Raw genomic sequence first — 16204 nt, 5'->3', positions numbered from 1 at the left:
GGATGCCTGGACCCCGGAGGCAGCAGGGCTGGAGGCGGCGGCAGGCTTCAGGGCAACTTCACCCGGCCAGCTGCGGCGTGGGTAAGAGGCGCGTCCTCCTCCACAGCAAACGCTGCGATCGCCGGGCTGCCCAGAGAAGGCAGCCGGCTAACTTCCAGCGGCTGCCCAGCAGCTCCCCGAGGTGTGCGCGTGTGTGCGAAAGAGACACAATGATTTACTGCTTGGCAGTCCCGTTTCTGTTTTCGTTAGGACTGCAGCTCTTGGAGAAACCGTGAGCAGGGGACCACCGCGGTCTCCGCGCCTATCTGCACCCTGTCGCCCGAGCTGCCTGACAGTGACAATGGTGTGAGGGGCTGCGTTGCAATGTGGTCATGTGATTTCAGGCTATGGATTTCGTGCGTCTTTCTTTGCTCACTGATTTTCAAATGGTTATTCTTTCATTTTGCACTCCATAAACAGTTTACATCTTCTGAAGTAAGCCAGAAGATTGTACAGCTCACTTAACGATGACTGGTTGAAGGCATCTTGATTTCCAACCTATGGAAGCAGTGCTGAGTTCTAAATAGGATAGATTTTTTTTTCATGTCATTTGAACTTCATTTATAACGTATCAGTAGTGATGTTTTAGGATCAGTCCTCCTATGGTGATTTCACTAAATGCCTATTTAATGAATTATTGATTTGATTTCATTACATCTCTGTCACTTATTAGGACTGTCTTTGTAGGAACATCAAACTTTCCTGTTACATATAGGTAAGCGTTGAAGCACTTGATGTAATTTTTTTTGTCTTGGTTCGTAGTGTAGAAGTGGTCTGTTGCTTTTCCTAAAATGGCTATACATATTTTTTTCTTTAAGAGTGATAATTTCAGGTATCCTATTATGTACAGTGCTAAAAAATCAACACGTTATGATAGCAACGATGTAACCAAAATAAGCAACACTTGATCTGTCTGAAAGTTATAGATATAAGCTTTATTATTCCTTCAGTGTAAGTTGTCTATGCAGTCTATGCTTTGTTCAGCCATTAAACAACTGGGTCTGTGGATCTTCTTCAAGGGGCCGTGAAGTCCCTAAAATTGTATTTAAACATTAGAGTGACTGCATTTTAAGGGAGATAGTACAGAGTCAAATATCCAAAAGGGACCTGTGCCCTAATAGAAAATTAAGGACCACGGGGTAAAAACACGTAAGCCACACTTTTTCTTCTTAAAACAACAGGCTCTCTACGTACAGCCTGCAGACATAGGCCAGAAGGAAAATTCTAGAACAATTAAATGGTGTTACAGTAGTTAAATATTTCACATAAAATAGACCAGAGGTATGTATTTTTATGTATTAGGAAACAGGTCTGTGAAGTTTATTTAGTAGAAATTTGTAATTAATAGATGGCCTTATATTTATATCTATAAGGTATATTTATACTTTATATTGTAAGATCGGTTTCTATTATATGACAGAAAATAAAAATCATATTTTGTCTTTCAAATCCAATCAAAATATAAAGTATTTATACTTGGTATGGTGTCTCATAATTTATGAAATATAAATAGCCCCTTAAAGGTCTTGCTTCTAGATATTCAGGTATTAAATAACATGATTAAAATAGTTTTCTGTCATTCGGAGAATGAGGAAGGAAATGTAAAAATATTTTATTTATTTATGGCAATACCAAAAACTAATAAAGTATGGAAAACTTTACAATGCGTAGTACTTACAACTCTTACAACTGTGACTTATTAAGGGATCTTTCTTAAGACATTTTGAAAAGCTATTTTAATATTTCACTACAAACTTAAGTGATAATATTAAAATTAAAGTGTATCTATTACAAATAAATCAATAAAATATTTTGTGACCGAGTTTTAAGAATTTTGTCATAGATATTTTTCAAATGAAATTGAAAACAATTAAATCTGTATCTAACATCACTTTTATTGATACATTGAGATATTGTGTAACTTCAAATTTTTTCAGAAACTATACAAGGGAAATTAAATCCTGCATTTACATTTGCTAACAATTAATTAGTGTGGACTGAGGAGAATATTTATTTCTTTACAGGTTAGTTTAAAATAACATGATCTGTACCCCCATAATTTCTAATTAACCTTTTTACAGAACTAAATAAACATCAAATTAGCCATCAGAACGAATCTCTACAAGGGGAAAGGGAAAGGTAAAGTAATATTTCAATAATACAAGTCAAAAGTATGTCCACTAACGGGAAAAAATTTTGGAGGAAGTTGTTACTCAGAATACTTTTTCTGTGTCAGATTCACTAAGAAGTTGCTTGGCTTTTATCTGTGAGAAGATTCCATTTTGATGGCACTGGTTTCTACACTGGTCAATTAAACATATTTACCCAAGCCACTTTTCTTAAACATTTCTATTTATTACTTTTCTACACATTTGTAAAAACAAATATTTTTTTCCTAAAGTATCAATAATTAAAAATATTTTTGTCTCTTGGCCACGTACATTCATTCTGCGATAGTTTGTTTTGGGTGTCTACATCTTCACTTGATACAAGAAGAGCTTTTGTCAATGTTTAGTTACTAGTTGATTTACTTGGGGGTGAAGTAATGTCCTGGCTATCCTGAATCATATCTGCTTCTTTTATTTTCTTTCAGAACTTTGAAATGTCTTACCTATTATATATGTATTTTTTCTTCTTTCCTGGATTCATGCCAATAGGCTTCATCTTCCTATAGCCTCGAAGGCTTACAGAGGATGAACGGAGTTGTTTGGGAGGAGTGAAGGAAGAGCTGTAGAGTGATGTCCCCTCTGGCTGCATCTTACAACTTGAGAGATTCTGTAGCAGGCTCCTCCTTGCCACAAGAATGTGCCTCACAGCCTGTAGTTTCTAACTTCTCTTATATGGCATGCTTTCTGGCCATTCATAATGTTTCATTAAAGCAAATCCTCCCTTTTATAAAATTGAGGCCAACTCAAATTAATTAACTCACATACCGAGTCCTCTATCTCACCACACTAAGAATTAGCAAGAAGTCAACAGGAGACAATGGCTTTGAGAGTGAACACCTTCTTGGGGGAAGCTAATGGGGCAGACCCATTTCTTAATCCTGACCTTTTTATTCTAGGTTCAGCCTATCTATTTATCCTCTTTTGCTATGTCATATGTCATTGAAAGTACCTGTTTAAATGTCTGCATCTCCCACTAAACTCAAATCTTCTTAATGATATCCAATGTTGGATCCATAGTGTTTGGTGCGTAGTAGGTGTCTAAAGAGCTTAACATTGCTGTCATTGTCATTCTTGAATTAAGGCTTGTTTATGCCTTGATGCTACCACATGGAGCTATGGTCTTGGTGACAGAGACCCTTATGTGCTCTTCTGTCATATAGTTTGTAGCCTCTTCAGAATTGCTTGTGAACTGTTATTTATTTCACCAACAATTTTAACTCTGCTCCAACCCTTAAATCTCTTACCATTAGACCTACAAGAACCTGCCTTCCCAATGTCAGCTTCACTTGTAACGTTTGCTTTACCTTCCTTGCTGTTGATTTAGCTGGACAAAGAGACATAACTGTATCTTGTGGCCAACTACCAATTGCTTCACTCCAATGTCAGCTTAGAGGATACTTAGCAGAGCTATGCAGTTATTTATTCTTTCTTAATTTCATATCAAATTCTCCATGGTACATATTCTGGATTTTTCCAGGTTTTCTAGTCTACCCAGATTATCTCCACTCTTCATTCTTAGCAGAGGACCATACTTTTTAATTCACAGAAGATGTTAAGGTCAGTTTTGGCAAATTATTTGTCAACACTTATCTTGAATACAGTAGGCATTTCCTTGACCAGCTCTGAGCATAAGAACTCTTTTCTTATATTCAACTATCGAATTTGTCTCTATGATATTTATATCTTTAATTTTACCCCTTAGAGTATTATACAAAATGCTTTTACATCTAACAACTCTTAATAGTGTCTAAGATAATATTCAGTTTCTTCAACCCATGCTTATTTACCATGGGTTGAGAGTCTCATTGTTACCAGGGCTTTTCTCTTTTGGATGCGCTTCTGTTTTTATTAAAGTATGATCCCCAGAGTCGAACACAGAGGACTGTCCTCTGATATATTTATCTTCTCTGGATATCATACAGTAAATCAACCTGAAATCTGTTCTACTCTTTCCCTCCCTTTTTTATTCACTCATTCAACACTGTTTAATTGTGTATCTTTTTTGCACATTCTTCTGCAAATACACTTCTTTTCCCCACTGAATTTTTTGTTTGACCACTTGATTTGGGACTTTTTACAAATACTTACTGCAATTAAATTTGTTACCTTTAGTTAGCCTGTTGTTCCAGAAAGTCAAGGTCTTCTTGGATTCTGAGTCCTTGATACAGATTAGCCATTTTCACCAATTTAAGGGAATTAGCAGGATATAATTAACATCTTCATCCAAGTAACTATCTACGATGCTGAACTGGATCTACCTTTGGCATGTTCCTAGACACCTTCCTTTACGTTAGACTCCCGCTTTACATTAGTCCATAAATTATTCCTCTTTATCAGGCTGTTCAACCAGTTATATAGTTGAATAATTCTCTTTGAAGTTTACATTCCTTTGTGTGACTTAAGAGAGTATACTGAGACAGACTTGGTCAAATTCCTCCCAGAAATGAGTCTCTACTTTCTGCAGAATAGATGTCAAGTAACTGCTATTAAAAACAAAAGGAGATGACTAGGTTAGTTGATAAGGACAGGCTCCTGTGACCTCTCTTTAGCTTGTAGATAATAGCACTTCACATTTTGAATGCTTGCATGCCATGTTTTTAATCATCTCTTTGGAATAGTTCCTGCAATTAATGTCCAGCTGTCTAAATTGTAGCTGATGGAATCCACCTTCCCAATTTTGAAAATTGAGGCAATGGTTGGACTCTGTCAACACTTCTCTTCATCATAATATTTTTAAAGATTACTTTAACAATTCCTTTATCTTATCAACGTATGCTTTCAATATTTTGTAGTGTAATTTCTCCAAATTAATGGATTTAAACTCATTTAGAATATTTGATATCATTCTGTATTCTGGGCCTTACATTTGTTATTTTTAGTTTTGTCCTACTTTTGTAAGTATGGATATTATTTTCTTAAGGAATGGATATGAAACAAAACAAGAGCAGAGTGGTTCTGCCTGTTTGTTCATGTACTGTGATTTGAATATCTTTATCCAGTGCACTCTTCCTACATCTAATAAAAATGCCATCACCACCACTTTATCTGGCAATCATAGCAAGAAATAAAAGGACGTGTTTTCTTGTTTTTGTAAGCTTCAGCTTATTTTATGTCTTACATTTTATAACACTCTTCTTAGAGACTCAGCTGCTATTTTGTACTTCTCTCAATGAAGTTTATTATGGATTATGCTTGTCACTGAGGAAGATACAAAGCAAAGTTTATGACACACACTCCTTGACTTGAAGGAATTTAAAGTCTCCATGAACAAAACTAAGAAATCGTCTCAGAATTATACATGTCAGCACTTAACAATGAGCATAATATTTGTAGAATAGTTTTAATAAGTTTTAAAGAAGTTAGGAGAAGGAAGAGAGTTTGGTAAGATGGAAATATTGAGTAAGGCTTTCCAGAGGAGATCTAAGACTTAGCTGAGGTTTTAAAACAAGATCAGGATGTTGGACATCATAGGACCTGTAGGGTTCAAATGTGGCAAATAGTAGGAAGAGTATTCTAGACAGAGGAAAGGAAAGGATTCACTGCAGGGAACAGATGTGTTGGGGCTGTGTGTGTGTGTATTCAGTGTGTGTATGTGTGCCTGTGTATGGCAGAACAGGCAATGCTGAGCCTTCCCAAGCCATAGCTTTGAAGTATTTGTTTGTGGAGAACACCATTTTTCCATTACTAGCTTTTCATTTCCCCTTGTTCAATCTTTGTGAGCCCCGCACCTACTCATCTTGTAGATCTCAAACTGAGCTCTGCTTCTTAAAACCTTTCCCTGATCTTCCAAGCCTAAATTGCATGCCTTATTATGTTTTCCTGTAACACACTGTGCTTCCTCTGTAGAATTATTATGATATGAATAATTACTTGCTGAATTTTTACTATTACACTGATACTTGTGGAAAGAGTTACCATTTCTGTTTAGTTCTCCATTTTATACACAGTCATCGAATACAAGAGCTCAATGGCTCATAAGCACTCAGTGAAAATGTGTGCTATGGCCGGGCGTGGTGGCTCACGCCTGTAATCCCAGCACTTTGGGAAGCTGAGGCAAGCGGATCACCTGAGGTCAGGAGTTCAAGACCAGCCTGGCCAAGATGGTGAAACCTCGTCTCTACTAAAAATACAAAAAATTAGCTGGGCATGGTGGTGGGTTCCTGTAATTCCAGCTACTCAGGAGGCTGAGGCAGAGAATTGCTTGAACCCGGGAGGCAGAGGTTGCAATGATCCAAGACTGTACCACTGTACTCCAGCCTGGGCGACAGAGGGAGACACCATCTCATCTCAGAAAGAAGGAAGGAAGGAAGGAAGGAAGGAAGGAAGGAAGGAAGGAAGGAAGGAAGGAAGGAAGGAAGGAAGGAAAGGTGGGTGTGCTATGATGAGCCTACTTGGAACAGTGAAGTTATACGGAAAATGCCTGTAAAAAAATGTTTGAAATAAAGAAGGGTTGGATTACAAGTCCAGGATTTTCGTTCTTTATACGCTTATTCTAACAGATTTTTTTCTATTTTTAAAATTTATTTCTTTTCATGTCTTAAGCTTTTTTATTAAAAATAAAGACAAAAACACACACCTTAGCCTGGACCTACACAAGGTCAGGATCTTCACTTTCACTGTCTTCCACTGCCACATCTTTTCTCACTGCAAGATCTTCAGGGACAATAACATGCATGGAGCAGTCCTCGCCTATGATTACAATGCCTTCTTCTGGAATACCTTCTGAAGAAACTGCCTGAGGCTGTTTTACGCTTAACTTATTTTTTTAAGTAAAACTAGTACCCTCTAACAATAAAAGGTATAGTATAGTAAATACATAAATCAATAAAATAGTACTTTATTATCACTATCGAGTTTTATGTACTGGACGTAACTGTATGTACTATACTTTTATATGGCTGGCAGCACAGTAGGTTTGCCTGCACGAACATCTCCACAAGCATTTCAGCTATGCATTGTGCTATGACATTACAATGGCTGCCAGTCACTAAGGAATGGGAGTTTTTCAGCCCCATTATAATCATATGGGAACATGATTGTGTGTGTGGTCCATAGCTGACAGAAACATTGTTATTTGGTGTGTGACAGTATATGCACTGGAATTTTTAGCTGCTTATTGCTTTCAATTTGCAATCACTTTGCAGCTTCAAATATGCTCATTATAAGCAGTTAAGTGATATGTGGTTTTTATTACAATATTAAGTTAATAAAATATGTGACAAGGAATTTCAGTATTCCGTAGTATAACATGAACTTTTAAATTGTGTATTTGTGAGCATAGAGTCATATCAAGATCTTTAGCACTATATGTGAAGTATTTAGAGAATTACAAATGTAGCATTGAAGGAAATTTGGGTAAATGCAATAAAATTGTCAGTACACGAGTTGTAAAGCAAGATATTCATATATTAGATTAGCACTATACATTTGTAAATATGATTAGCAAAAGGCAGGCTTCCCAGTGAAAACAAACATCTTTGGGTAAAATTCTATTTCTTTTAATGTTTTAAAATATTTGCAGTCACTAATTGTAAGTCATATTCCTCTTTGTCCAGCTGTATCCCAAATAACAATTTAATACACCACAGCATCTATTTCTGCTTCTTTTCTGTGTGACTGGCTCAGAATAATTCATAAGTCCTTGTTGTTTGATCTTATGCTAACAAAAATCCAGCAGTGGTATGTAGGAGAGCTGTGATATGCTCATAAGAGTTTATACTTTAGAGAGCAAACTATCCTAATTAAAGTCACTGCTTTTCTTCTCTTCTCTTTCTCCTCCTCTTTGAAGCTATGAGAGTTTACCTTAACCTAGACTGGTTACCACCTATGGCTTTATGACTTGCCTGCTGAGAGCAAGAAAGCTGCATATGAGGAATATTGCAAGGCCACCTTCCGCAAAAATTGCTCTCCTACTTGGTCCTGCCCTATGGCCTAAATCTCCTTTGGGTTGATGTAATCTTTTGGAGTATCTCCCGGAGTCAATAAGATACCTGTTTTACCATGAAGAGCAGCACAACCTGGTTGCCCAATAGCAGTGGTTACTTGTATTATGTTGTCTTCTGCCTTCAATCAAGAGCATGACACTTGGACATAGCTTTTTAAAGTAAAGAGAAAAAGGAAACTGAAAGGCTCAGTATGTGGGGCATAGATAAGAAAACGAGACCTAAATAGGGTGTATTGGGCAACCATACAGGGCTTAAATAGAAAGAGGAAGACCAAAAGAAAGCAAAGAATGTCCTAAGAAGAGCTGTTTTTTAACACTTTTGTTGCCTATTCGTTTTCTTCATTCCTAGGGATGGTTAGGACATTTTTCCACGTTGGCATGTTATGGCCTTGATTATCTACCTAAATCAAACCAGAGGAAAATCAGTTTAGTTCTTTTTATCTTAACATTGGATCTGTTTAGCATGTCCTGGAAATGAGTAGTTGCATGTTGTCACCATCTATTTTGTACACAGTGAAAAGGTATTTGGTATGTTTCTATTTACATTCACTGTCCTTGATAAATACTAATTGGCCAGTGACTGTAAGTCTCAAGAATTTTTGCTGCAGAGCATGTGTTAAAACTCATTTTCAGTGGTGTAGGAGTCATGCAGTGTTTATCACTTACGTGGGTAATCTGACAGCTGTATTTTCCTGCCTGACTGCAGCTTTATTCTTCATCATTCTCTTCCTTGAATAGTGTGTTATGGTCACGTTGTCTTAGCTGCAATTTACTCCCAACCTTTTTTTTGTTTTCAAGTCTGTGTCTTTGCATTTATTTTTCTGCTCCTGCAATGCCTTGTTTTGTTTTCTCTGCCTTGCTATTTCCTGTTTATTCTACAAAGCTCACCTTAAGTGTCACTTTTTCAAGGACATGTTTACCAACATACTGTACAGGGGCACATGCAGATTCTTCATGTTCCCAGCACACCGTGTCATGACATCACACTGAACTGAGTTTGTGTGGTCTAAGTCTGTCCACCCCAACCTTTACTCAAAACATTCCTTAAGGAACTAGGATTGGCTTGTTTTTATTTATTTGCTTTTGTTTTTAATACCTGAGATCTCATCCTTTAGAATGCAGTAATAGGTGCCTAATAAATATTTTTGGCATATGTGAATGAATGAATGAGTGAATAAATAATCAGATGAGTTGATAAAAGATTCTAAGGGAAGATTAGGTAATATGATTATAAGAGAAAGGTCCTGAAGAATACTTGGGAATAGATCCTTTATTCATACGTGATTTTGTTCATCAGCTTATGTGTAGCATCATGGTCATTTGGAAAACACTGGTCCATTGAAATTTACACATTTTCCAAATGGTGACACACTTTATTATACAGTGTCAGAAGTTAGCCTTCATGACTATCACCACTGATCTCATCAGGAAGTTTTTAGTATTGGATAAGCTCACAATGGCAGTTCTAGATAGTGCAGCTGTGGATTGAAAATGTTGTCTAGTTTCCTCTTTTTAAACCAAGAATCCATCCTAATATAAGAAAAAAATCAGGCCAGGCAGGCACCATGGCTCACACCTGAAACCCAGCATTTGGGAGGCCAAGGTGGGCAGATCACCTGAGGTCAGGAGTTCAAGACCAGCCTGGTCCAACATGGTGAAACCCCATCTCTACGAAAAATACAAAAATTAGCCAGGTATGGTGGTGGGTGCCTGTAATCCCAGCTACTTTGGAGACGGAGGCAGGAGAATCATTTGAACCTGGGAGGCGAAGGTTGCAGTGAACCAAGTTTGTGCCACTGCACTCCAGCCTGACTGACAGAGCGAGACCCTGTCTCAAAAAAAAAATAAAAAAAAAAAAGAAAGAAATGGTGGTGGGTGCCTGTGATCTCAGCTACTTTGGAGACGGAGGCAGGAGAATCATTTGAACCTGGGAGGTGAAGGTTGCAGTGAACCAAGTTTGTGCCACTGCACTCCAGCCTGACTGACAGAGCGAGATTCCATTTAAAAAAAAACTGTGTGTATATATGTATGTGTATATGTATATGTGTATATATATATATATAAATAATATATGTGAAAAAATCAATAGACTTAGTCTTAAATTAGAATAAATATTAAAATCTAAAATAATAACTGTTTATCTAAAAAATTTAGCAAAGTGGAATTACTTCCTGTGTTTATATTTAAGACCAAGAAAAACTTCAAGTTTTCAAAGTAATAAATTATTAGACAATAATGAAATTACAAACATTATAGCAAGTACCCCGATAGTTAGGAAAAATCAAAATAGAAGTTCTGAGAACAAAGTGCATTAATCTCCAAAAATGTACACTTGGCCGGGCGCGGTGGCTCAAGCCTGTAATCCCAGCACTTTGGGAGGCCGAGAAGGGTGGATCACAAGGTCAGGAAATCGAGACCATCCTGGCTAACATGGTGAAACCCCGTCTCTATCGAAAAATACAAAAAACTAGCTAGGCGAGGTGGCAGGCGCTTGTAGTCCCAGCTACTCGGGAGGTTGAGGCAGGAGAATGGCGTGAACCCGGGAGGCGGAGCTTGCAGTCAGCCGAGATCCGGCCACTGCACTCCAGCCTGGGCGACAGAGCGAGACTCCATCTCAAAACAAAAACAAAAACAAAAACAAAAATAAAAACAGACAAACAAAAAAATGTACACTTCTACTTTAACCCTACTAATTTAGAAAATTCTACACAAATATAAATTCCATTAGAATGATTACATCATCACATATCATGTAGTCTCTGGAGACCTCTACTGCAATCTGTGAGAGAATGAGAATGAAAAAGGTGCATAATATTAGAGCATTGTTATGAAAATCGTTTTGACCTTGCAGATCCTCTGAAAAGGTCTCAGGACATCCCCAAGAGTTTGCAAACCACATTTCAAGAAATGCTGCTTTAACTCAAATGTGTCTTGAACAAGGTAAACACAAAAGTTTTTACAATAATTTTATATCAAGTCCAGTTAATAATAGTGAACATTTCTTAAGTACATATTACATTCCAAGCATTAATACAACTGCATTACTTTAGTCAAATCCCTTGAGGAATGTTATATTCTCATCACAGTTCTATAGATGAAAAAATTGATGATACACAGAATAGATAAGTCACTTGCCTAAATGTCATACATTTAATTAATAATGGAATCGGTATTTGTAGCAAGACAGGGTTCATACTTTTACCTACTGTGGTAATTACTATGGTAACCTTTCTGCCCACATTGTAAGTTTTCCTGATGATTTGTCAATTACCCAGGTTTTGCTCATGAACAATATCATTTGTTGAATGTCTAGCATTTTAGGAAACTGCCAAACTGTTTTCCATTCCCACCAGTATTCTATTAGAATTCTAGTTATTCCACATTGCCAATAACTCTTGACATTGCCAAACTCTAGAATTATAGACATTCTAATGAGTTTTTGTTTAATAACTAATAACATTGAGCATATGAAGAAATATTTATTGACTGTTTATATATCTTCTTTAATGTATTGTCTATTCAGATTTTTTGCCCATTTTAAAATGGAATGTTTCCTTTTTAAATTATTATTATACTTTAAGTTCTAGGGTACATGTGCACAACTTGCAGGTTTGTTACATATGTACACATGTGCCATGCTGGTGTGCTGCACCCATTAACTTGTCATTTACATTAGGTATATCTCCTAATGCTATCCCTCCCCCCTCCCCCCTACCCACAATAGGCCTTGGTGTGTGATGTTCCCCTTCCTGTGTCCAAGTGATCTCATTGTTCAATTCCCACCTATGAGTGAGAACATGCAGTGTTTGGTTTTCTGTTCTTGCGATAGTTTGCTGAGAATGATGGTTTCCAGCTGCATCCATGTCCCTACAAAGGACACGAACTCATCCTTTTTTATGGCTGCATAGTATTCCATGATGTATATGTGCCACATTTTCTTAGTCCAGTCTGTCACTGATGGACATTTGGGTTGATTCCAAGTCTTTGCTATTTGTGAATAGTGGTGCAATAAATACACATGTGCATGTGTCTTTATAGCAGCATGATTTATAATCCTTTGGGTATATACCCAGTAATGGGATGGCTGGGTCAAATGGTATTTCTAGTCCTAGATCCTTGAGGAATCGCCACACTATTTTCCACAATGGTTGAACTAGTTTACAGTCCCACCAACAGTGTAAAAGTGTTCCTATTTCTCCACATCCTCTCTAGCACCTGTTGTTTCCTGATTTTTTAATGATTGCCATTCTAACTGGTGTGAGATGGTATCTCATTGTGGTTTTGATTTGCATTTCTCTGATGGCGAATGATGATGAACATTTTTTCATGTGTCTGTTGGCTGTATGAATGTCTTCGTTTGAGAACTGTCTGTTCATATCCTTTGCCCCCTTTTTGATGGGGTTGTTTGTTTTTTTCTTGTAAATTTGTTTGAGCTCTTTATAGGTTCTGGATATTAGCCCTTTGTCAGATAAATACATCGCAAAAATTTTCTCCCATTCTGTAGGTTGTCTGTTCACTCTGATGGTAGTTTCTTTTGCTGTGCAGAAGCTCTTTAGTTTAATTAGATCCCATTTGTCAATTTTGGATTTTGTTGTCATTGCTTTTGGTGTTTTAGACATGAAGTCCTTGCCCATGCCTATGTCCTGAATGGTATTACCTACGTTTTCTTCTAGGGATTTTATGGTTTTAGGTCTAACATTTAAGTCTCTAATCCATCTTTATTTTCTTACTAAGTTGGAAAACTGTATATTCTGGATTAAACACCTTTGATGTTGTGTGTTACAAATATTTTCTTCTAGTATGTGACTTGTGTTCTTGTTTATGTAATAATGTCTTTCAAAGAGCCAAAGTATTTTTTTACTTTGATGAAGTCCACTTTATCATGCTCTTTTTAAATATTTCTTTTTTTTTTAATTTAAACATCTTTGCTTCAAACCTGATCACAAAGAATTTCTTTTTTTTTTCCTCTGTAAATTTTATAGTTGTAACTTTTGTATTTAGGTTTACGATCTGTCTTAGTCTGTTTATTTTGCTATAAAAGAATACCCAAGGTTGGATAATTTATTTACAAAAGAGGTTTATTTGGCTCAATGTTCTGCAGGCTGTGCAGGAAGCGTGGCACCAGCATTTGCTTCTAGTGAGAGCATGAGGCTGCTTCCACTCATGACAGAAGATGAAGGGGAGCCAGCGTGTGCAAAGATTACTCAGAGAGAAAAGAAGCAAGGGAGAGAGAGAGGAGATGCCAGGCTCTTGTGTAACAGCCAGCGCTTGAAGAAACTAGTAGAGGAAGAACTCACTGGCTATCATGAGAACGGTGCCAAGTCATTCATGAGGGATCTGTCCAGTGACCCAAACATCTCCCAAATCCACTCCACATTCATCACGGAAGATTAGATTTCAACATAAGGTTTGGAAGATTCAAATATCCAAACCATGGCATGGTTCATTAAGATTTAATTTTCGTATGAGTATGATGTGTGGATAAAAGTTTATTTCTTTTTCTATATGGATTTCCAGTTGTTCCAGTGGCATTTTTATTAAAAAACAAACAAACATATTTTCTTTCCTTATTTTATTGCCTTGACACCTTTGTTGAAAATGCAGTTGTGGATCTCTATCGATCTCTGTGTCACTCCTTTCAAACTGATACCTCACTCTCTTGATTACTTTAACTTTTCAAGTTTTGAAGCAGGTATATAAGTCCTTCAGCACTATTTTTCTTCTTTAATATTAATTTGGCTATCATATGTCGTCAGTGAAATCTTCGACTCATTTTGTCAATTTTTACTAAAATCATGGCTAGGATGTTGATTGGAATTGCATGGAATCTATAAACCAGTTTGGAGAAAATTTGTAGCCTAACAATATTATTCATGGTATATATCTCTCTATATATTTAGGCCTTCCTTAACTTATCTCATGAATGTTTGTAGTTTTCAGTGTAAGAGTTTTGTAAGCCTTTGGTTAGATTTATTGCTAAGTATTTTATATTTATTGAGAGTATCATGAATTTTTAATTATTTTCCAGTATTTGTGACCAGGACAGAATTTACAGTGGAATTTTGTATATCAGTCTTGTATCCTGAAACACTGCTTGATTTGCTTCTTAGTTCTAGTTATTTTGTAGACCCATTGGGAATTCCTACATGAACAGTTTTAAATATATATGTGTGTGTGTGTGTGTGTGTGCACATACACGTGTATAATCTTTGGACAACACAGGGATTAGGGGAATTGACACTCCTGCATAGTCAAAAATCTATATAAAAGTTTTGACTTCTCAAAAACTTAACTACTAATAGCCTACTGGTGACTGGAAGCTTTACCGATAACATAAACAGTTGATTGACATGTATTATATATTATATACTGTATTCTTAAAGTAAGCTGGAGAAAAGACAATGTTACAAAGAAAATCATAAAGGAAGAGAAAATATATTTACCATTTATTAAGTGCAAGTGAGTCATTATAAAAAATCTTCATCCTCATTGTCTTCATTTTGAGTAGGAGGAGGAAGAAGACGATAAGGGGTTGGTTTTGCTACATCTGGGATGGCAGAGGCAGAAGAAAATCTGCATATAAGTGGACCCATGGAGTTTGAATCTGTGTTGTTCAAGGGTTGACTGGATACACACACACACACACACACACACACACACACATGCGCGTGCGCATAAACTTGCAACCTTTTGGCCATTGTTTAACTGATTGCAATGGCTAGGACCTAACTTCTGTACAATATCGATTAGAAGTGATGAGAGCAGGCATCTTTGCTTTGTTCCTGAATAATAGTGGAAAACTGTTTGGTCTTTCATCATCAAGTATGACTCAATAATTATAGTTTTCATAGATGCTTTCTGATGGATTAAAAAAAATTATGATTGCATAGCTTGCTCACTTGTTCTCATTATTAGGGTTGGAGTGGAAGTATCTTGTGACTTTCTGCAATTTAATCAGAAGTCAAAGACCCTGTACTTTGAACTAATTTTTGTGCTCTGTATAGTATTTCTATTTACAGAAAGCTACAAATATAGGTAACAAAAGAAAAGGATTTCATATCCTCACAATCCTTCTTTCAAACTTGCTGTTTCCCAATCCACGGATCTTAATGTAATCTGTACTCAGTTACAGTATAGTGCTTTATCACTATAACTCCTTATTTTCTTCCACTTGCAATCTACTATTCTTATTCAAAATTTTGTCTTAAAAGCCATAAACATCTTTCAATTTAAAAATCAAATGATATTTTCTCAGTCCTCCTTACCCTCTTCAGACTTGTGACATACACTTCTTCTTGAACACGTGTCCTCTTTCATATTCATTCTCATTATACTTTTCTAATTGCTGCTTCTCTGTCATAGTCATAATACTTTCTCCAGTCCTTAAACATGATGATGCCTTGGAGTTCTAAATTTGGTTATCTTCTCTCTATGTATGTAGCTCTTGATCTTAAACAGTTTTAATTAAACTCCTGACTATAATGGTTTCTGCTATGGGGAGGAGCAAAAATTCATCTCTAATGTATTACACACTTCTGAAGTAAATACTCCAATTTTCAAAAGCACCTCTACCCTAGATTCCCTGCTAACAGTTCAAGTTCCATGTATCTAAAACAAAATTCAACATCCTTTCTCTCAGGCCAGTAGCTCTGCTTCTGTTACCTGTTTCCGTGAATGGCACTATATCATTCTACACAAAACTTCGGAGTCATTCTATTCCTCCGATCTAGTGAGTTGCCGCATCATGCCAACTTTAATTTTATAATATATCTAGTAACCATCTTTTCCTGCCTCTTTCCCACAATTTCCTTCATTTCTTGTTTTCACTTACATTGCTCTTTCTCTGTGGCATGCCTCTTGCCAAAATCTTAATTTTCAAAACTTAATCATTTAAAAAAATGAGCTCAAATTCTGTACATTCCAAGAAGACTTCCCCGATCATTCTTTTGCCACCATTGCCTAAATCTGATATTTCTTATAAACAGTATTAACTCGCTATCTTTACTTATTCTCACTTTTTACTATAGCCATTAACTATCTAATAAAATTTATT

At 36.5% G+C, this 16204-nt stretch overlaps 1 protein-coding gene across 6 annotated transcripts in view; it reads left to right on the top strand.

The window, feature by feature from the left end:
• Positions 1 to 16204, top strand: part of GUCY1A3 (guanylate cyclase 1, soluble, alpha 3) — a 69352-nt gene that overhangs the window by 1116 nt on the left and 52032 nt on the right. Inside the window, exon 3 of one of the 6 annotated variants that reach the window (XM_011959741.1) lies at positions 250 to 343. The exons of 4 other annotated variants lie outside the window; for them this stretch is intronic. The gene's annotated coding sequence lies outside the window, so the exon portion shown is untranslated. Of the gene's footprint in view, positions 82 to 249; positions 344 to 16204 lie in introns of all 6 variants that reach the window. One more of the 6 variants, XM_011959740.1, reaches the window with a different exon arrangement.

Source organism: Colobus angolensis, unplaced genomic scaffold, assembly GCF_000951035.1.
Source record: "Colobus angolensis palliatus isolate OR3802 unplaced genomic scaffold, Cang.pa_1.0 Scaffold5, whole genome shotgun sequence".
Classification (NCBI taxonomy): domain Eukaryota; kingdom Metazoa; phylum Chordata; class Mammalia; order Primates; family Cercopithecidae; genus Colobus; species Colobus angolensis.
Note: the sequence above shows the minus strand (reverse complement) of the source record. Positions and strands in the feature narration are given on the sequence as shown.